Source organism: Oryctolagus cuniculus, chromosome 7 (genome assembly GCF_051225735.1).
Source record: "Oryctolagus cuniculus isolate XC-2025 breed Fujian yellow rabbit chromosome 7, ASM5122573v1, whole genome shotgun sequence".
NCBI lineage: Eukaryota > Metazoa > Chordata > Mammalia > Lagomorpha > Leporidae > Oryctolagus > Oryctolagus cuniculus.
This window is the reverse complement of record NC_142873.1, coordinates 26,644,361-26,666,423: the sequence shown is the minus strand read 5'-3', so window position 1 is coordinate 26,666,423 and position 22,063 is coordinate 26,644,361. Positions and strand designations below refer to the sequence as shown.

The window sequence follows — 22,063 nt, the reverse complement described above, 5'->3', positions numbered from 1 at the left end:
TAATAATAGGAGAGAATAAGAAAAAAAAAGTCATGAAAATCTTGTAAGGAAAGACACTGAAACTCAAAACTATGAAAAGCAATATCTGTGTTTTTATATGTAAATACACAGAGAGAGAGAGAGAGAGAGAGCACGCAAGAGATGAGAGTAGTTTAAACCAAGCATTGTTAATTAAGTTATCCTGATATATTAATATGAATGAGGTGAAAAGACTAAATTGAAATCACATTCAAAATCAAGATACTGTACAATAGGAGATCATAGTCAAAGATAGACAATTATATTCAAGGAACACCAAGTAACAGACTATTTATAACTGGAAGTTATGAAAGCTGAATCTGGTACTATTTTGTGTGTAACAATGAGGAGAGTGAGATAGCAGAATTAAATTGTGAGAACTTTGGAAGCTGGTCTGACAAAATTTTAAAGCTGGGGAACAAAGAACTCTTCCAGACATTTAGAAAAGAGCTGAGTTGTATGAAAAGAAATATATTTCAAGTGAAATACATTGTGGGTAGAAAGGAAGTATGATGAGAAACACAGAGAGGACCCCAGGAAGAGTTGAAATATAAATGCTCCAAGAGATGGAAAGATGACAGGGTTCTAGATGATGGGCCATTTGAAATGAGTTTTTTTCCTCTACTGTCAACAAATTAATCATCACGATGGCAATTGTAAGAAGAGAATCACCAGAGATGTCGTACCCTAATGGAGATTGGATCACCTGTGAGCTGACATCACACGTTGTTCAATGTCTACATGCTTGAGCTGAAAGGTGGTACATTCCCTGCCCTTACAGAGTATTTTAGAGCAAAAGTATTGAGATGTTGTTTAGCACTACAAATTACTTTTTTTTAAGATTTATTTATTTATTTGAAAGTCAGAGTTACATAGAGGAGAGGCAGAGAGAGAGAAAGAGAGAGAGAGAGGTCTTCCATTCGATGGTTCACTTCCCAGTTGGCTGCAACGGCCAGAGCTGTGCCGATCTGAAGCCAGGAGCCAGGACCTTGTTCCGGGTCTCCCACGTGGGTGCAGGGTCCCAAGGTCTTGGGCAATCTTCTACTGCTTTGTATTTACTTTGTAAATAGCTATTGTACTTAATATATATTAATTATTATTAGTTTTCAAAGTATAACAACAAATTCGATATGAGAATATTTTATATGACTGGAGTTGGTTTGCAGATACAGTGCCATAATTTAAAGACATGTTCTCAATTGTTAGCTTTTTGTTTGGCAATATTATGCTTGCTTCTTTTGCAGTGATACTTTAAAAATATCTAACAAGTGCTTTCGGCCATCACATTTCTTTGCTCTGAAATTTTAGAATTATATATAATTGTATACAGTGTCAGAATTGAAAGGGACTAAGCAATATCATATTCCACCTGTATGTAAGATGATATCTACAATATATCAACAGTCTTTTTCCTAAGACTGTTCATTCCATTGTTTTGCAGAGCTGTAAAAGAGTTGAAGGTTGTGTTTTATCCTGTCCACTATTCATTCTCACTGATTTTTCTGTCCACTTCCTTCCTGAGAACTTGAGTAACTTAATCCAAAGTCACAGACCAACTAACATAAGAATAAGTACTGGGGTTGGAATTTCTCTGATTCCAAAGTCTGAGTTCTTTTCACTGCAACATGCTGATTCTTGTAGAAGCCTAAAACTCTCAAGATGTTAAATAATTAAACTGCCAGAAACTCAACTGGCTGATAGGGGATAGGATATTCCAGATGGAATATAACTGTTCATGTACTTCACCTATTTAAAAATCATTCTGAGGGGCCAGCACTGTGGTGGAAGAGGTTAAGCCACTGCAATGCTGGCAACCTATATGAAATCCAGATTGAATCATGGCTCCTCCATCTCCCATTTAGCTCCCTGCTAACATGCCCGGAAAAGCACCAGATGATGATGATCCAAATGCTTGGGACCCTGTCACCCACGTGGGAGACCTGAACTGAGTACCAGACTCCTGGTTTGGCTTGCTCCAGCTCCAGCACCAATCATTTTAGCCATTTAGGGAGTGAAAGTCAGAGTAACACACAGAGAGAAGGAGAGGCAGAGAGAGAGAGGTCTTCCATCTGCAGGTTCACTCCCCAGTTGGCTGAAATGGTCAGTGCTGCCACAATCTGAAGCCAGGAGCTTCTTCCAGGTCTCCCACATGGGTGCAGGGGCCCAAGGACTTGGGCCATCTTCTGCCACTTTCCCAGGCCATAGTAGAGAGCTGGATGGGAAGTGGAGCAGACAGGACTCAAACCAGTGCCCATAAGGGATGCCTGTACTGCAGGCGGTGGCTTTACCCCTCATTGTGGTTTTGATTTGCATTTCCCTAATAACTAGTGATCCTAAGTATTTTTTTAACTTTTATTTAGTAAGTATAAATTTCCAAAGTACAGTTTATGGATTACAATGGCTTTTTCCCCCCATAACTTCCCTCCCACCTGCAACCCTCCCATCTCCCGCTCCCTCTCCCATTCCACTCACATCAAGATTCATTTTCAATTATCTTTATATACAGAAGATCAATTTAGTTTGCACCCACACAGAACATAAAGTGTAAAATACTGCTTCAGTACTAGTTATAGCATTAATTCACATTGAACAGCACATTAAGGACAGAGATCCTACATGAGGAGTAAGTACACAGTGACTCCTGTTGTTGACTTAGCAATTTGACACTCTTGTTTGTGGCTCACTTGGTTAATCCTCGATCCTAAGTATTTTTTCATGTATTTGTTGGCCATTTGGATTTCCTCTTTTGAAAAATGCCTCATCAAGTCCTTTGCCCATTTCTTAACTGGACTGTTTGTTGTTGCTGAGTTTCTTGAGCTCTTTGTAGACTCTTGATATTAATCCTTTATCAGTTTCATAGTTCGTAAATATTTTATCCCATTCTGTCAGTTGATTCTTTACTTTGCTGAGTGTTTCTTTTTTATTTTATCCTAGTCAGGAAGCAATTTTTGTTAAGCCACTATAATGCTTAACTCTACTTAGAAATGGTTTTATATTCCTTTTTTGTCAGTAGAGTTCATCATTCTTGTCTGATAACTGTACTTTCAGTGGAAACATTCATGTGTCTTTCAAGAAAAGAGAACAAATATACATTTCTATATCTCAGAACCTTGGACAATCAGGGACTTTGTCAGTCTCCTGTCTTTATTGAATCAGACATCTTTTTATACCCACATGACTCCAGCAAGCAGCATGCCATCAACATGTACCTATTTTACTCCAGAGTATCTTCCTTCCCAGGTCAGCAACCTTAGATCTTTACTAGCCACTGAGGGAGACTTGAGTATCTTTACATCCCTGTACCACATTGTTTTTCCCTCTCAATGGTAATGGCTGAAAAGCAAGGGGCTCCACATTTCTGCACCCATCGCTGTCTCTGAAACTTTCATCTTAGGTATCTTCCCCTAGCCCTTTAACTTCACCTGTCTACTCTTTAGTCATCTTGGAGTGTGTCTTTAGATTCCTTATGCACATAGCATATCTTTATTTCAATCCTCAAACTGGGAATCATGGTTGGTATGTAAGACTGCGGTTACTCCGTATTCTTAAGTTATGATTGACTCTCCATTTCTACTTCCAGAAGCCTTTGCAGTCATTCTTCGACCATGTTCATTCCTGTAGAAAATCAAGTCAACATTGATTTTATTAAGATTCAGAATGGCCATTGTCTATCTTTAGCAGGGAAGAGGTAAATTTCACTAGGAAAGTGCTGTCTCCTTTGTCAGTTAAGTTTTTACAAGAAGTTGCCTTTGTGTTTTTCCTTGTGGTTAAAAATGTGCAATTGCTTGTTTTGCAATAGGTTTTGTTCTGTTGCATGCAATTTTCTCTTTTATATATTTTTCCCTTAAAATTAAATCCAGTAAAATGTGAAAGAAAGAGAAGTGAAATAACCTCACAGCTGCTTAGTTTTCCTGGAAGGCAAAGACATCTCAATTTTAAAGTTAGTTTTAAAACATGAAATCACTGTTCTTTGAAACAGCTGTCTAGTCAAAAACTCCTTTGTAGTGTACATTTTTAAACAACAATTTTTAAAAACCACAAGGAGCTCTGTAAAGATTTCCTTTATCTGGGTTGTGAATTATTTTTGGTCTTTTGAGTAACTGTTGAAATTATGAAACTTACTGGAATAAAACAGATGTCTGTTTTTGTTTTGTTTTTAGAGGAAGAGGGAAATATTTTGGGATATTGGGACTCACTGGGTACCTCGACCAACCATGAAGTCTAAAAATTTGATTGTTAATGCCTCATCTTTCCATTCACCATCATTTTTTCTACCTAATACCAGAATATAAACTTTGTGAAGGGAATGGTGCTGTAGCACAGTGGCTTAAAGCGTTGGCCTGAAGCACCGGCATCCCATATGGGCGCCTGTTCTAGTCTCAGCTGCTCCTCTTCCAATTCAGCTCCCTGCTATGACCTGGGATAGCAATAGAGGATGGCCCAAGTCCTTGGGCCGCTGCACCCATGTGGGAGACCCGGAAGAAGCTCTTGGCTCCTGGCTTTGGATTGTCGCAGCTCCGTCTGTTGTAGCATCTGGGGAGTGAACCAGCATATGGAAGACCTCTCTCTGTCTCTACCTCTCTCTGTAACTCTGACTTTCAAATAAATAAAATAAATCTTTAAAAAAATGCCTGTCATATAGCTTCTTAGCAAATGTTTATTAACCAAATGAATAAAGGATGAATACTTTAAGAACCATTCTATAGAACAACATGTAATCAGATCCATAATTCATCTTCAATTCTATCTTTTATAGAGATATTTGGTGTGGAAAATTCCCTAATATAAGCTTTGAGGTTGGAGATGAACCTAAAAATTGCACTGTTTTTATTGGTTCACAATGGATCTTTCATCCATGATTTTATGTAAATCAACTCTAGTATTGTTTATACTTGTACCACCTTTGATAGTAATAAATTCTATAAACAGCAAGTATTAATAGTTCAACCCAACTGATTTATAAATAAGGCACTGGGAACAACAAAGAAGAAGTAATTTACCCCGTTAATACTAACTGGGAATTTGAGTTGAGGCTGTAAGAATGAATAGAGGTTGGCCAGGTGGTGAAGAGGTCTAGAGGTCAGAAGCAACGGGACATGCCATGGTTTGAAGGGAGAAAAGGGCATATCATGGGCTTCTTGGCCTCAGGACCATCACAACCATCACCAGCATCTTACTGCTTTCATATCACTTTCTCATGCAAAACACATGTTGCTAGTGAAATGATTAATATTTTAAAATGATCTTGTGACTTATTTCCTTATAGAGTTCCTTGTCACCATTATGTCAAAAATGGTTGGGTATACCTAAAATGGCTTCCTTAACCAAGTCACAGAATGATCAAACTTCCTGCAGGATAGAATTTTACCAACTTTTTGCAACAAAGATGTTGATTTTGGGCTATAAGCAATTTTGTGCACAGGATGTGTGTGGGTCCGCTCATTCTGCTGTCACTGAAGGTTGGCAGTGAGATGCCTCACAACCATAATGGAGGTGCTTCCCCTAGCTTGGGCTGGGAGGTGCAGCATGCCAAGTTCACACACATTGTATGCAACCCTGTCCACAAAGGTCCAGACTTCCCTGATGTACCCAGGGCATCCTTATGGGGCCTCAGATAGAGCAGTGTAGATCTATATTTCCATGGTAAAAACTCACACTAAACTTTTCAAAATGAATTCAAGGAGGAGCATGCATAGGACTTGACATGATTTAAACAATAATATCAAGAAGTAATAATTTTAAAATATTTTGGAAAGCTATTTTGGGGGGACCTACTGAACACAGCCATTGATAACATGACCCTGCCAGTTCTTTCATTCTTTTAAAATGTTCTTCTACCCTGTTCTCTTTAACAGTATCTTAATATCAATATTAAAACTTTCAAAAGACATCTCCCTAGTCCCAGACTCTAAAAATTCTCATGTAATTCTTCTAGGTGCTTGTAAACTAAGATGAACCCAAAACCGTCCATATTATTCCAGAATTTTTGGCTTCTTGATAAACACTACACCTTCTGGGATTAGATTCTACTTCTGTTCTCATCATAGTTCCTCATAAATTTTTGTTTTGCAGAAATTTTTAATGAGTTATAAATTACTATTATTGTTATTATTATCGCATCATTAACTCCAATGAAAGATTCCACACCGAGTGATTCTCGAGTATAGTACACGTTGAAGGTAAGGGCCATACTAGTATGGACTGGGCAGCATTTGTTTCCCTAGCATGTGATAAGGCATGGCATGGAAAGGCCAATGGCCACTTCATATTTATTCCTCTCATTTTAAAAATGCTGAGTTTAATAAACAAGACAGACTTAGGATAATTGTGGTTCTCTCTCTGCTTTCTTCACCAGTTGCCTTTTATTCCATTCTAAAGTCTTTCATTCATTGCTTTGGGCTAAATGAAGTTTGGATTGCAACAACAACTCTTTTTTTTTTTTTTTAATGACATTGTAATGTTGGCTAATTTGCCTGCTATTGGTTATGCCCAAGTAGACGCATGACCTGTGGCTGTTTGGCTTGTCCTCTTGTGGGAAAATAACTTATTGAAGCTAATAAGCTGTATTAAAATAAAATAAATTCACATGGCACCCAGCATCATAGCCACATGCTGTATGGTTACTTATTATCCTGAGACACCAGCTCCACATCTCCAACTGCCTACTGGGCATTTTCACTCACAAGGCCTTCTGTGGCTTCCTCTTTAACCCATCTGAAACCAAACCCATCACCACTGTTGGAGTTTTAGGGAGCCCCTTAATCCTACCCTTTTCTTGCCCTCCCTTGTTGAAATGGTTGCTGTTGCTGTTTTTAGAAGCAGTACACAGGAAACAAACAGATAAGGCATGGAACAAATGGATCAAATTCATGGCCAAATGTCTAGCTCATACTTCAGCTCTCAGTAATCACAACCACAGCTGAGAGACCACAGGCCTCTACCAGAGGGCAGAGCTCACCAGAACATCTTGGAATGGGAGAGAAATGCCTGTGTCCTGCAGGCACAGGCTTTCTCAATTTCTCCTTTGTAACTCACCATTCAAATCAGTTAGTCTTCTTCCTCTTGAGAAAGGAAACAAAGAAGACTGAGGAAAAGGAGCCATGAACTGAAGTCCCTTCAATGAGCCAGGAGATTAAGTTCCCACTTTCTGACTGATCTCACCTTTTCTATTTTTATTTCAATACATTTTTAGTTTTTATGACATCAGATTATTTTAGCATTTGGGTGTGATGACTAGTTAGATAGTAAGCTTTGTGTATTTTGAAAATTTCTGCCATTTAAATTGTAACCTACCTCTTTTTTGACCTTTCTTCATCACAAATAAAACCTCCATGGTTATAACCAAAATTCATACTTTCAGCTCTTTTGTTGTGACAGTTATTACTGCTGACATGGATCTGGCACCAGGGCCATTGGCAGCCAGAGGAGGTCAGGACTAGTGGTGACTCAGCAGTCTTCTGCAGCTGGACTTACAGTAAATGTGTTTTGCAAGATTCTTACATATTTTTCTAAAGATTTTAAATTTAATTTTATTTTAAAATATTATTTGTTTTTATTCTTTTCTATGTCAAGAAAAGGAAATGGCATAGGTCAAATATCAAATCAACTCAATTCGAAGAAATAATGTCCTGTTGGGAATGAGTCAATTCTCCAATTTGAAACATTTCTAATGATCTTTAAAGATAACATTGAAAGACAAGAAAAAATATTTTAATGAAATGAAGGATCCTAAGCTTACTTAGGTGTTAATGATTTCTTCAGTTTCATTCTTTCACTGGAAATTATTTACTAAACATTGGTACTACACTTAGGTTCTATGAATAAAAACATATTCCCTACTCACAAAATTTACATCATGTAATAATGGAGATTGATAGCAAATAATAATCATCTGATTACAGCACTTACTTGTATCTTCTGTGAGAATTTAAAAGAGTGACATGCCAATTTAAGAATTCAAGAACAGTTTAAACTAATTCTAAGTGTAGAAATAAGGAGAAAGAAAGATTGTACCAGGCAGACTGCATAACATATGCCAAGACCCTGAGGCAGGAAGAAGCATTGGTAGCTAGTGCCTGATGAGTAAGTCAGGAACCAGATGGTTTTCAACCTTGTTAAAATTGTGATCTTTATCTTATGCAGTGGAGAAACACTGATAGGGAGAAATGTGGTTAGATTGGGCTGTAGAATGGAGAGTAGGGGGTGGAGCAAACGCAGGTATTGGGAATTTTTTGTTGTGATCCAACTGAGGGGTGATGGCATTCTGAACTACAAAGATGAAATAGAAGAGTCATTGAGGGCTAATGGAGGATGCATTGACAACACTGACTGGTAAAAAATGTGTAGGGGAAGAAAAGGGTATCATTAATAACTTGTATGCATCTAGCACAAGCACCCAGCACAAGCACTAAATTCTATTTAGTAATATGAGGGAACGTTGGAGAGCAAGAAGATTTGAGAGTAAATCAAGATTTTGAGATTAGAGGTATCAAGAGGCTATACAGTGGTATATCAAAAAGTTTGGTCTTTTTCATACTGTTGAATGGTGGGGGAATAATTCTAGGATAGAATAAGCTTGGGCAATCCTGCATAGCACATTTTGGTTTTTGGAAATTTAGAATATGCATTAATCTATTACTTTTCTGAAAAGTCCTACATGAAGGACATAAAATTTCACTTAAAATTAGAGAAATAATTATGTATAAAGCTCTCTGAAACCAGAATGATTTTGAAGCAAAATTTTATATTTTTTGCGATTTATCCTGTAGATGTTAGTCATTTGGGATCTTGTAATTGTGATTTTATATTTCTTAGCAATTATGTCCATAACTGTTCTTTACAAAATTACTATCATAGAAGTATAATTAGTATTCCTTAAGATGATTTAATCTTTGATTTGTGAAATCATAAATCTCATTCCTAATTTTGCTTTTCTCATCTTTTATATTACAGTTGCATTTCATTTTATGATTCATCAGAGAGAAAGCTGTTAAATTTAACAATGATATGCTTGGTTTTCCATAGTTAATTCATGGCTTTATAGTATCCTGTATTGTGTTTTGCTTATTTTTATAATTTTGCAAATTTTGAATTCAATGCCAACAAGGTAGTTTTGTTTTCTTGATTTTCATAATAAGCATAATGATTTTTGTTTGTGAATAGATTTTTTGGTTGCATGTCCTGTGTGTCAATCCTACATGTGCAATGTCATTTGTTTCATATGTAGTATGTAATTACAGTTCATGTTTTGCTATTTGACACAAACTTTCTTGGAGTTTTATTTTATTTGAAGTGGCTTGGTGGTTCTCTAGATGTGAATCCCTTGGTCCTTGTCTGTAGGGTAACAGGATCACAGTCCTCACTGGAGTGGATGGAGGAAAGAATGAGAGGGAAGTGATAGAAGAAACAATTCAAAAAAATTTAAGGAGTTTTTCTGTCAAAGCAGATAGAAATACAGTGGTTCTTGGGAGTAGAACAAGATTAAGAGAAAGTGTGTGTGTGTGTGTGTGTGTGTGTGTGTCTAATTGGTCACTTTTAAAGCACACTACTGTGCCATATGGATTATCTAAGCAGTTGAAAGGGAAAAAATGTTGAAGAGAAAGGGAATGATTGTAGGAAGAAAGTCCAAGAGAACATTAAGAGAGATTTGGGGGCCGGTGCTGCGGCGTAGTAGGTAAAGCTGCCACCTGCAGTGCTGGCATCCCATATGGGCACTGGTTCAGGTCCCAGCTGCTCTACTTCCTATCCAGCTCTCTGCTATGGCCTGGGAAAGCAGTAGAAGATGGCCCAAGTCCTTGGGCCCCTGCACCCATATGGGAGACCTGGAAGAATCTCCTGGCTCCTGGCTTTGGATTGGCGTAGCTCTGGCCATTGTGGCCAATGGGGGAGTGAACCATCGATGGAAGACCTCTCTCTCTCTCTGCCTCTCCTTCTCTCTGTGTGTAACTCTTTCAAAAAATAAATAAATCTTAGAGAGAGAGAGAGAGAGAGAGAGATGGGACCCAGTGCATAAATTGAAGATATGACCATCCATTGTGCAAGGGAAAGGCAGAGTCTGTACTTGCAATACAATCAGTCTGATGGATTTGTTAGAAAGGAGATCGAGCATTCTCATCTGGTCTTGTCTGTGTATATTTTCCCTATGAAGTAGAAGCAAGGTTATCAGTGAAGTATGAATAGTAAAGGCTTTGTTTGAGATTTGAAGGAAGAAAAGGTGTGAAATGATAATCACCTGGTTCAGTGAGGAAGCATATTTTCTACAAAGTATAATAGGGACATTTGGAACAGTTGGGTGCCTACTTATCTCCAGGTAAGAATTTGATGTGTGGGGCCTATGTTGTAATGCAGTGGGTTAAACTGCTATCTGCAACATCAACATCCCCTATCAGAGCTCTGGTTCTAGTCCTAGCGGCTCCACTTACAATCCATCCCCCTGCTAATGTGCCCGGGAAAGCAGCAAATGATGGCCCAAGTACTTGAACCCTTGCCACCCATGTGGGAGACTTAGATGGAGTGGCTCCCCGCTTTGGCATGGTTAAGCCCCTGCCATTACAATTACAGCCATTTGGCAGATGAACCAGCGGATGGAATCAATATTTCTCTCTCTCTCTCTCTCTCTCTCCCTTTCAAATAAATAAAATAATTCTTTTTTGTTTTTTTTTTAAAGAATTTGAAGTGTGTGCTGTTAGAGAAGTTATAGTTTTTCTGTTGCCTTGTTTAGCGACTTGGATCAAGGAACTAAATAAGAAAACAATCTCACTGGAGTTTCAATAGACAAGTAAAATGAGAAGGGAAAATATGATAAAAGGAAGTTCACAGGTCTTCAATAATGTAGCATTAGTGACAGAGTGAATGCGTGCAGAAATGGAGACATGAGGAGGGTTATTACTGGTGGGAACATCAGCAAAACTCCACAGTGGAGATTGTTCAGATTTTCAAAAACGGAAAGCAGAGTGGAAATTTTTATTGATGGGTTTATCATCAATGCCCTGCTATAAAGTTTGTAGTGGATATAGGGAATGTTTACAGTTATTTAGAAAATATATCAGTGTTCAATAGGAATTTGCTTTGAATCTTGAAAAACACATTGAACCAGACTAACTCTAGTTTTTAAATAGAATTAAGTAGACATAATATACTTAGACTTTGATAAAAATCTTTTGGCATATACCTGAGCGAAAATAGAGAAACATGACAATATAGCACATATATGATAGATTTATAATTAAGTCTGAAGTCTCATTGATATTTATGTATTTATTTCAAAGGCAGAGTGAGAGAAAGATAGAGGTTTTCCATAAGCTGGCCTACTCCCCAAATGGCTACAAACGTCAGGTCTGGATCAGTATAAAACCAGGAGCCTGGAACTTTGTCCTGGTCTCCTACATGGTGGCAAGGGCCCAAGTACTTGGGTCATCCCTTTCTGCCTTTACAGGTGCATTAGCAGGAAGCTGGATCAGAAGCAGAGTAGCTAGGACTCTAACTGGCACCCTGATATGGGATGACAGGCTCATAATCAGTGACTTAACCCACTGTGCCACAAAGCCAGTCCCCTGAAGTCTTACTGTTGATACTCAATGAAGACTGGTTAATGAATCATTAGAGATCTATTTTCAGTCTATGATAGGATTGCCAATTCCTAGGAATTTTACATCATCAAAATATGCAGTATTTGCAAAACAGGGAGAATTGTGATATTATTTATTATTTGTCATCTGAGCAAACTGAAATAATGGATCCTAACTAACTTGATGAAATGAACTAATCCTAAATGTAAATTTTAATCTTATTTTTCAAACAGATTGTGCATTTAGTTCAGGAGATTCCTGATTTTATAAGAGGTCATGTTTATAGGACCATAAGGCAGTGGTAATAATTCATAAAGGTTTTTTTTCAATTTTGTGTATTTGGGTTGTATATTAAAACTGGGCATTGTGTTAAGCAAGCTCTTCACAATACATAACCTTATTTTTCATCAAAATTAGATTGAGGTAAGTTATTTTTCTCATTTCATAGGTGAGTAATATGAAATTCAGAGAGATTATTTTACTCAATGTCATATAAAACAATAAGTGATGCAGACTGGACTTTGACAAGTATTAATAATCTTTATTATATTTTACTACATTTTCCTTATATTAAGTCAGTAAATATTTACTATCTAGAAGACAGGCAAAAATTCTACCAAATGCTTTTTTTTGCCTCCAGCTAATATTTCACCTGAAGATTTGTGATCAGTTGCTGGCATCTCATCTTTAAAATCTTTTTAAAAATAAGGCAAATGCATGAGAGGGGAAGAAGGATGCTGCATTATATAGAAACTCCTTCTAGGGGAAACATTTGAAAATATTGGCTAAAGGGTTGGCTCAGAGACTAAAAGACCTGAGACATGCACACACTTTCTGAAATGCAATTACAACATTTGTGGAAATTTGTATCAAGTCATGATCTCATAAACTGAACCTATTTTAAATTCACTAAGTAAGACTGTTATTTAAAGATACTATGTCATGTAATGTAAAGTAACTTGTGCACATTTAAGACCAAAAGGAAAAGAAAAGTCTAATAAGTAGATGACAAAGAGGTTCAATTTTCCTGGCAACCAAGAATTGTAAAAGAAAACTGCCTGCCAGTCATCACGGTTGTGCTTTCAGATTAAGAGAAAGAATGATCGTGGGAGGCGGTAGTGAAGAACCTTCCCTCCTGTCCTCATGAGGCAGGCTGTATGTGCAGCCTCCCTGGAGGCCAGCTTGGTGACTTGTGTTAAATGCCTTGGTAATGTTTTGAAACACTGATCACCATTGCCAGTGTTTTGTATGTGGTCTCAGATGTTTGCAGAGCTGTCACAGGTGAGGGAATTAACCGCCATGTTTTTAATACCCAAGGGTTTTCTATTGACATGTGAATGAAAGTTACACATGTAGTCAAAACATGAGCTTATCCATGTGGCTTTCTTCTCTTCAGTGTATTGCTGAAAAGCCTTTTACCAAAGGTTTATAATTTCCTCATACTTCTCTCTTAGCATTGAAATGATTTTCACTTCTTCAAACTGTAAAACACATAGTTCAGCTTGATTTCATAGTGCAATCATTCGGAAGCTCATATCTGCATGATTGCAGCTAAAATAGACTAAACAAAAAAATTCAGTCAGTACAAATTGCTGTGGGTTATCTATACAGCTACAGTGTGTGGTGAGAACCTGGAAGCTTCATCGACAGAATTTATGGGACTTCCAGTAAATCAGCTCAGTTCAGTGTTTTAGACCTGTTTCCAACTCTCCTTGGATGTCTAGACACAGCCTAAGTTGAGGCTTCAGAAATGGGTAAAATTGAAGCAGTCAAAGCCACCAGAAGCCTTTGACCCTCTTCTAATGTTTCAACCAGATAATTATTTTCCCTCTCAAGAATTTGGCTATCCTTTAAGGGGAAAAAAATTAAGATTTTCCATGTGAAGCGCTCCTGAAAGAAAATACTCTGGAGAAAGGTCGGTGAGAGTGAGCCAAAGCTGAATTCTTCAGATCTGCTCAGAGAATGTGGAAAGTCTCTACCCTCTTTTACTTTTCATGCTTCCCAGCTAGCCAAGTGCTCTCAGTTCCCTTACCTTTACATCTTAAAGGAATTCATACCATGTAGTGGAAATATCCCCAAATGGAAACCTAACTGGCAGCTATAAGCTATAGCAGAGCAGTAATTAGATAATTAAAAACTGATGACTTTTGAATCCCGGGGCCGAGGCTATGGTGTAATGAATAAAACATCCGTCTGCAGCGCCGGCATCCTATATGGGCATTGGTTGGAGTCCTGGCTGCTCCACTTCCAATCCAGCACTGCTAATGCGCCTGGGAAAGCAATAGAAGATGGTCCAAGTGCTTGGGCCCCTGCACCCATGTGGGAGACCTGGAGAAAGCTTCCTGGCTCCTGGCTTCAAATCAGACCAAACATCTCTGATTGGCCATTTGGGGAGTGAACCAGTGCATGGAAGACCTCTCTCTTTGTCTCTCCCTCTCTCTGTAACTCTGCCTCTCAAGTAAAATAGATAAATCTTAAAAACAAAAAAGATAATCTATCACACTCTATAACAAAATTATAACCTTTCTAACAATAAACTTACCCTCTTAGACAATTCATTTTCTTTATGGTCCACTTTTAATTAAAATGAACTTTTTCTTCTTATTATATGTTTTGCCTCTTCATACTTTTCAATCTTAAGTTTTTGAAGAAAGTCAAGCATCCAGTCAAAAATGAAAAAGATCATTTCACTGATAAGCATTGTCCAAGTTCATTCCATTGTGCTTTCATTTGTTCGTTTTTCATTCACTTAATTCATTCATTCAAGAAATTCTTGTTTTATGAAGACCTTACACCAAAGACTAGTTAGATATAGATGGTGTCATTTATTTGCTGTGGCATCTTGGGAAAGTCCCTTAATCTCTCTGAATCTTGTTTCTTAGTCTGTGAAATAGTCCAGTACCAACTTTGCAGGATTGCTGTGAAGATTAAATAAGATAATTTCTTTTGTATGGTGGTGGAAAATTAAAAATTTTTCTTTCACCTTTCATCCATTGCTATATCTCAAAGTCATATACAACGGAGATAGAAAGTCTTAAAAAAACACTGAGAATCTGAGAAGTAGAGATGTCAGTTAACTATAAGACTCATAGAGTGAACTGGATTGAAAATCAGTGACCCATGAATGCTTGACCCTGTTTGAAAAAAATTATGCTAAACAAGAAGAGAACCAAAAGAAGCTTCTACTTTTCTTCACTGCATCAACTTGATAATGTGAATATTCTGCCAACCAGAAATCCACAGAACCAACTCTCTATTGCTAAGCCAACTGAAAACAAATAAACAAACAAACAAAAAAGAATCCAAATGAGAAGTTACAAATGTGGAAGTCCAGGCAGAAAATGCATGATGACAGATGTTTTATTCAAGATAAACATAGAATTCGACTAAATAATTGCTTAAATGTAACAAAATCAAATATAAAATTTTAAAAGCAGCAGATTATTGTAAAGATATGAAAGCACTAATTCAGAAATAACTTAGGGCATTATTTCTAGATATATTAGCAAATGTCATGAGATTAAAAGGCAGCATTAAAAAGCTTCTAAATTCTTCATGAAGTCAGGAATTATTCTCTTATTTCTTAATTTCACATATACAAAAAGAAATTCAAAAGTGAAGTAAAAAGCTTAAAGGTAAGCAATTTACTTATGGAACTGAAAACTATTGAAAAATAAAGTCAAGAAGGCAGCTCAGTGCGCAAAACAAAGGAAACAATAAAGCGTTTTTTAAAAGCAGAGCATATCACAAAATGACAAAACTAAGACCAGCTATGGAAAGAAAGAAACATGACTGAAATTTTCCAAATCTTCAGCACTGGTTTTTAGATTGGCATGGAAAATAAAATCCAACTATGCTGTTAACATTTATAACGAATGGGTCTTTTTTAAAAGTAAAACAAATGAATACATATAAAACAAAGAAATACAAATAATTATCAAGCAAATGCAAATAAAAAGTGAGAAACCATAAAAATATTGTATATAAAAATATTGTATTTAATGCAATATGAAATGAAATCAAGATGAAGAACATTTCTATAAATGCATGAAGACGCTCAATTTCCTTCAGGAAGAAAAATATTAAAGCACTAATGGAGTATCACTTTTATGTTACAGAATTTAAAAAGGTGCTTTAAAGATAATATTCAATGTTTATGGGAATGTGATTCATAATTCAACAAATGTTTATTGAATACTTATTCACTGGGGCTGCCACTGTGGTGTAGCTGGTAAGGCTGCTGCCTGCAGTGCCAGCATCCCATATGGGCGCGGGTTCAAGTCCCAGCTGCTCCTCTTCCGATCCAGCTCTCTGCTATAGCCTGGGAAAACAGTTAAAGATGGCTCAACTCTTTGGGCCCCTGCACCCACATGGAAGACCCAGAGGAGGCTCCTGGCTCCTGGCTTCGGATCAGCACAGCTCCAGCCTTTGCAGCCAATTGAGGAGTGAACCAGTAGAATGGAAGACCTCTCTCTCTCTTGCTCTACATCTCTCTGTAACTCTTTCAAATAAATAAAATAAATCTTTAAAAAAATACTTATTCATGTTCACATTGTTAGACTACTAGATACAATGTAATCAATTCAACTAAATATACCTTTCCATTTATTAAGATTTTATTTCAAGGCAGACACAGAAAGATAAATTCCACTCGTGTATCTGAATTTAAAATAGTGACTACTAGAGGCTAGGAAGGGAAAGAGGATGGAGGAAGGTTGATAACAGATACCAAACCCAGTCAGAGGGAGGTAAGGAGTTCTGGTTCCACAGCACACATGAGTGGCAATAACTCACAATAATGTACTGTATAAAAAGACCTGGCGGAGATAAGGAATTGAGAAGGTAAGGAAATGGAAAGGCTGGTTATCATCTGACTTGATCAGTTTATGCTGGGTATGTGTCAAAATATTGTGATCTACCCCATAAAAGTGTACAAGCATTACAGGTTAATCCAATTTTAAGACTTATTTATTTTACTTGAAAGTCACAGTTACACAGAGAGAGGAGAGGCAGAGAGAGAGAGAGGAGAGGCAAAGAGAGAGCGAGCTCTTCCATCTGCTGATTCATTCCCCAGATGGCCGCAACGTCTGGAGCTGCGCTGATTCAAAGCCAGGAGCCAGGAGCCTCCTCTGGGTCTCCCACATGGGTGCAGGGGCCCAAGGACTTGGGGCATCTTCTACTGCTTTCCCAGGCCATAGCAGAGAGCTGGATCAGAAGTGGAGCAGCCGAATCTCAAACCGGAGCCATATGGGATGCTGGCACCACAGGCAGCAGCTTTACCTGCTATGCCACAGCACCAGCCCCAATCCAAATTTTTTTTTTTTTTTTTTGACAGGCAGAGTGGACAGTGAGAGAGAAAGAGACAGAGAGAAAGGTCTTCCTTTTCCGTTGATTCACCCCCCAATGGCCACTGCGGCTGGCATGCTGCGGCCAGTGCACCACGCTGATCCAAAGCCAGGAGCCAAGTGCTTCTCCTGGTCTCCCATGCGGGTACAGGGCCCAAGCACTTGGGCCATCCTCCACTGCCTTCCCAGGGCACAGCAAAGAGCTGGACAGGAAGAGGAGCGACCGGGACAGAATCCAGCACCCCGACCGAGACTAGAACCCGGGGTGCCGGTGCCGCAGGCAGAGGATTAGCCTATTGAGTATTGAGCCGCTGCGCTGGCCAAAACTCTTTTTTTTTTTTTTTTTTTTTTTTTGACAGGCAGAGTTAGTGAGAGAGAGAGAGACAGAGAGAAAAGTCTTCCTTCCATTGGTTCACCCCCCAAATGGCCGCCCGGTGTGCCACGCTGATCCGAAGTCAGGAGCCAGATGCTTCCTCCTGGTCTCCCATGTGGGTGCAGGGCCCAAGCACTTGGGCCATCCTCCACTGCCTTCCTGGGCCACAGCAGAGAGCTGTACTGGAAGAGGAGCAACTGGGACAGAATCCGGCGCCGGACCGGGACTAGAACCCCGGGGTGCCGGAGGATTAGCCAAGTAAGCCGCGGCGCCAGCTGAAATTTTTATAAAGGAAAGTAACTTACACATAGGAAAAACTTGAAGGAAATATAACCAATGGTTAAACTAAAAGATCTTGTTTCATGCTATTCATTAAGCTTCTATAATTTCCTTAATTTAAAAAAAAAAAACTATTCTCTGTATTCTGTATGTTTTACTACTAATGTAAAAGAAATATTTTCTAAATAATTGGCTGCATTGTGAAAAACCATTGATTTCTATATCTTTGTCCGGCTGGTCATCTTAACCACTTAAATAAGAGATCTTTAGTAGCATTTTGCAAGCACTTAGGTTTTCTAATTCTTCCTGAATTAACTTTGATAATTTGTATATATTTTAGAATGTTATTAATTTGTTCCATATTGAGTTTTTGGCCATAGAGTTGAATATATTTGACTTTAATTTTTAGTATTAAAAAATATATTAAAATTTGTCTATATATTTTCAGTTATATACAGATAATTATATTAAGTCAGTCTTGTATTTTTAAATTTTATTTATTTTTCTGAAGGCGGAGAGAGAAAGAGCAGATGGACAGAGAGACTACCCATCTACTAATTCATTTCCCTATTGTCCACAATGGACTGCAGGTACCTAAGACTGCAGCCAAGAGCTAGGAATTCAATCCAGGTCTCCCATGTGGGTAGCAAGCAGGGAGCCCAATTAATTGAACCATCACCACTGTCTCCTACAGTGCACATTAACAGGAAGCTAGATTCAAGAGCTAGAGCTGGGAATCAAACTCAAGAACTCCCTAGCATGGGAGGCAAGCATCTTAACCATCAGGCTAAACACTTGTCCCTGGTCTTATATTTTTAGTAACATTCACGTTTACTTATCTACTATGTTATTTGATATAAACAGGTTAATGAGTTTTTTCAATTTTCATAAATTATTTTTATATTATTGTTTAATATTTCAGTCTATCCTATTTAATGTTTTCCTATTGCTTATCCTGTTCTGTACTTTCAAATTCTATCTTTTCTGCTCTTATGTTGTCATCCATGCATTCTAAATTTCATTTCATGCTCATCTGATACCTTTTTGTATTTTTATTTTTGCAAATAATATATACCTGAGTTTAATTTTTTAACCTAAAATAGCTGACTAAACTTATATAATTCATTTCATTTATAGTAATTTAATAGTTAATATATTTGATAAGAGTGGGAATAAGAGAGGGAAGAGATGTACAATTTGGGACATGCTCAAGCTGACTTGCCCCAAATGGTAGAGTTAGAAACATACCAGGGGATTCCAATTCAATCCCATCAAGGTGGCATGCACCAATGCCATCTCACTAGTCCAAGTGATCAATTTCAGTTCACAATTGATCATAATGAAAGGACTAAGAGTCAAAGGGATCACATAAGCAAGTCTAGTGCCTGCTAATACTAACCGATAGAATAAATAAAGGGGAGAGCGATCCAACATGGGAAGCGAGATACACAGCAGACTCATAGAATGGCAGATCTCTTAAACAGCACTCTGGCCTCAGAATCAGCCCTAAAAGCCTTCGGATCCAGCTGAAAAGCCCATGAGAGTATTTCAGGCATGGAAAGCCAAGACACTGTGGCAAAAACAAACAAACAAACAAACAAAAAAAAAAACAAAAAAAAACACCTAAATGAAAGATCTCTGTGAGTGAGATCCCAGTGGAAAGAACAGGTCTTCAAAGAAGGAGGTACCTTTCTCTGAAGGGAGGAGAGAACTTCCACTTTGACTATGACCTTGTCTAAATAAGATTAAGAGTCGGAGACCTCAAAAGGCTTCCATAGCCTTGGAAACTCATGACTGGTGCATAGGGAGATTACTGATGCCATAAACAAGAGTGTCAATTTGTAAAGTTAACAACAGGAGTCACTGTGCACTTACTCCTCATGTAGGATCTCTGTCCTAAATGTGTTGTACATTGAGATTTAATGCTATAACGAGTACTCAAACAGTATTTCTCACTTTGTGTTTCTATGTGGGTGCAAACTGTTGAAATCTTTACTTAATGTATACTAAACTGATCTTCTGTATATATAGAAAATTGAAAATGAATCTTGATATGAATGAAAGGGGAGGGTTGCGAGTGGGAGGGAAGTCATGGGGGGGGGGTGCCAATGTAGTCCATAAGCTGTACTTTGGAAATCTATATTCATTAAATAAAAGTTAAAAAAAATAGTTAATATATTTGATTTTATCCTGTCATTTTATTTTAAATTTATTTATCGTATTTTATTTTTTTAAAAATTTGCTCAGGAAACAGTTTTCCATAATTTTTTTGGAATTGATTTATTTTTGTTTATTTGAATGAGAGAGAGAGAGAAATCTTCCATTCACTGGTTCATTCCTCAAATGCCTGTGACATCCAAGGCTGAGCTAAGCCAGGAAGCTGGAACTCAGTCCAGGTCTCCCCACATGGGTGGTAGGGACTCAAATAATTGAACCATCGCCTGTTGCCTCCTGGTATGAACATCAGCAGGAAGCTGGAATTGGAAGTAGAACAAGGACTCAAACCCAGACACTCCAGTATGAGATTCAGGCATCCCAAACAGTGTCCTAACTGCTATGCCAAATACCCATCCCAACCGCTTATTCTATTGATTTGGAATATGTACTATACTTTTTAATTCATTATTTTTGTATTTATCATTAATGCATCTCTATTATTCCATGAGGTTCTTCCTTCTCCCCTTACCCAGTTTTCCCAAATGAGACTTCTAAGGTGCTTTTGATTCCCTACTCTCCACCCCTCCACCCACTAAAGGAGGCATAGCAAACATTTTTACTTCCTCCCACCCTCCCCCAACTTTTACCTGTTAGAATTTCTCTTGTGATATGTCATTTTTACTTTGAGTCCATAGGTAGCCCTTATATTGCACCATATTAAGTAAGTCCTCATTATTTAATTCGTTTTGAAGTTTTTATTCATTTTATTTATGTGAAACACAGAAAGACTGATGGAGAGAAAAAGACAGATAGACAGAGATCTTCTTTACTAGTTCAATCCAAATGCTTGCAACCCCTGGGGCTAAGCTTGGCTGAAGCCAGGAGCTGAAAACTCAATCCAGGTCTCCCACTTTAGTGACAGGGACCCAGGTCCTGAGCCATCACCTTTTGCCTGTCATTGTGTGCATTAAGGAGAATCTAAAAATTGGGAGTAGGGCTGGGACTTGAACCCAAGACTCCAGTATAGGATGCAGGTATCTTAACTGCTGTGCCAGATGCCTGCCCCCTTCATTACTTATTTCAACTTGACTCTATGGATATTCCAAGTTTTCTTGTTTACCATTGTTTCCTCTCCTCTCAATCTTTCCTCAGTTTGAGCATGCTCCACAAATTCGCCTGATGTTTTTTGAACCCTAAGCCTGTTTTAAATCCCATGAGCCATGGAAAGGTGCAGGCATCTCAGTCATTACGGATCAGTAATAGGCAAGTTGCCAGTTACCTGTGGAGGCACCAGGAACAAGCCCTTCATCTACATTAGGGTAAAGAAAACTCAGTCAATCCAACCCTCCTTAGGTCAGAGGATCAGGAACACTCAAGGGTCCTGCAGTCACTGAGGGACAGGGTCACCTGTTCATGATGGTCTCCTCTTAGAGCTTTCTTGCTATGGTCACAAAATTCTTATCCAGTCCAGAGCAACAAAGGGCCATGGCTGCTGTCTTGCTCATGCCCTCTGAGAATCAGTCCTCAGGTCTACCTGGTTTCAGAAACTAGGATGTGTTTGACCTGAGTGAAGCCATCATCTTCCCAGAATCCCCTGGGGATATAATGGTGAAAAGTAAAAATGATACATTCCTTGGGCTCATGGGGTTTATGGGCTAGTTAGAAGAGAAATAATTAGAAAGGAAAAAAGGGAAGGAGGAAAGGAATGAGGAAAAGAAGGAGGGAAGAAGGGAGGGAGGAAAGACAGAGAGAAGGAGAGAGAGGGAGAGAAGGGAGGGAGCATGAGAGGGAGGAGAAAAAATAAAAATAAACACAAAATTCTGAAATCATAACTGTGAGAAGTGTTATGGAGGAAAGGTAAAAAGAATTGTGAAAAAATGCGTGGAAGAAGCTGACCTAGCAGGGGTGTCATGAAGTGAAGTCTGAGGAACAGTGACTGAGTTGAGGTTCCCAAGGAAGAGTAGGAGTTAATTGTACAAGGAGAGATGAAAAGAAAGCTCCGGACAGAGCAGCAAAGTCAAAGGCATTACAAGCACAGCACATTGGACACACTCAGGAACTGAAAGAAAGCCAGCTTGGCTGGTGCTGAAAGAGCAAAGAGAAAAAAGGGGCTGAGGGGGCCACAGAGTCTTTGTGAGCCATTGTAGGAGAGTGTTATAAGCCACTGGAGTCTTATTGCAGGGGTAAAATATATGACTCAAAGTTTCAGAAGATCATGAGGATTCAGTGCAGAGAACAAGTTTAAAGGATCCGTAAGATATTGGGAGACCAATGAGGAGGCTGTTATAAGAGTCCAAGAGAGAGATAATGATAAAATGGTGGAC

General features: G+C 38.3%; 1 protein-coding gene across 9 annotated transcripts in view; it reads left to right on the top strand.

Moving 5' to 3' along the window:
- DNM3 (dynamin 3) overlaps positions 1-22,063 on the top strand; it is a 624,166-nt gene that overhangs the window by 481,722 nt on the left and 120,381 nt on the right. The gene's annotated exons all lie outside the window — the stretch shown is intronic.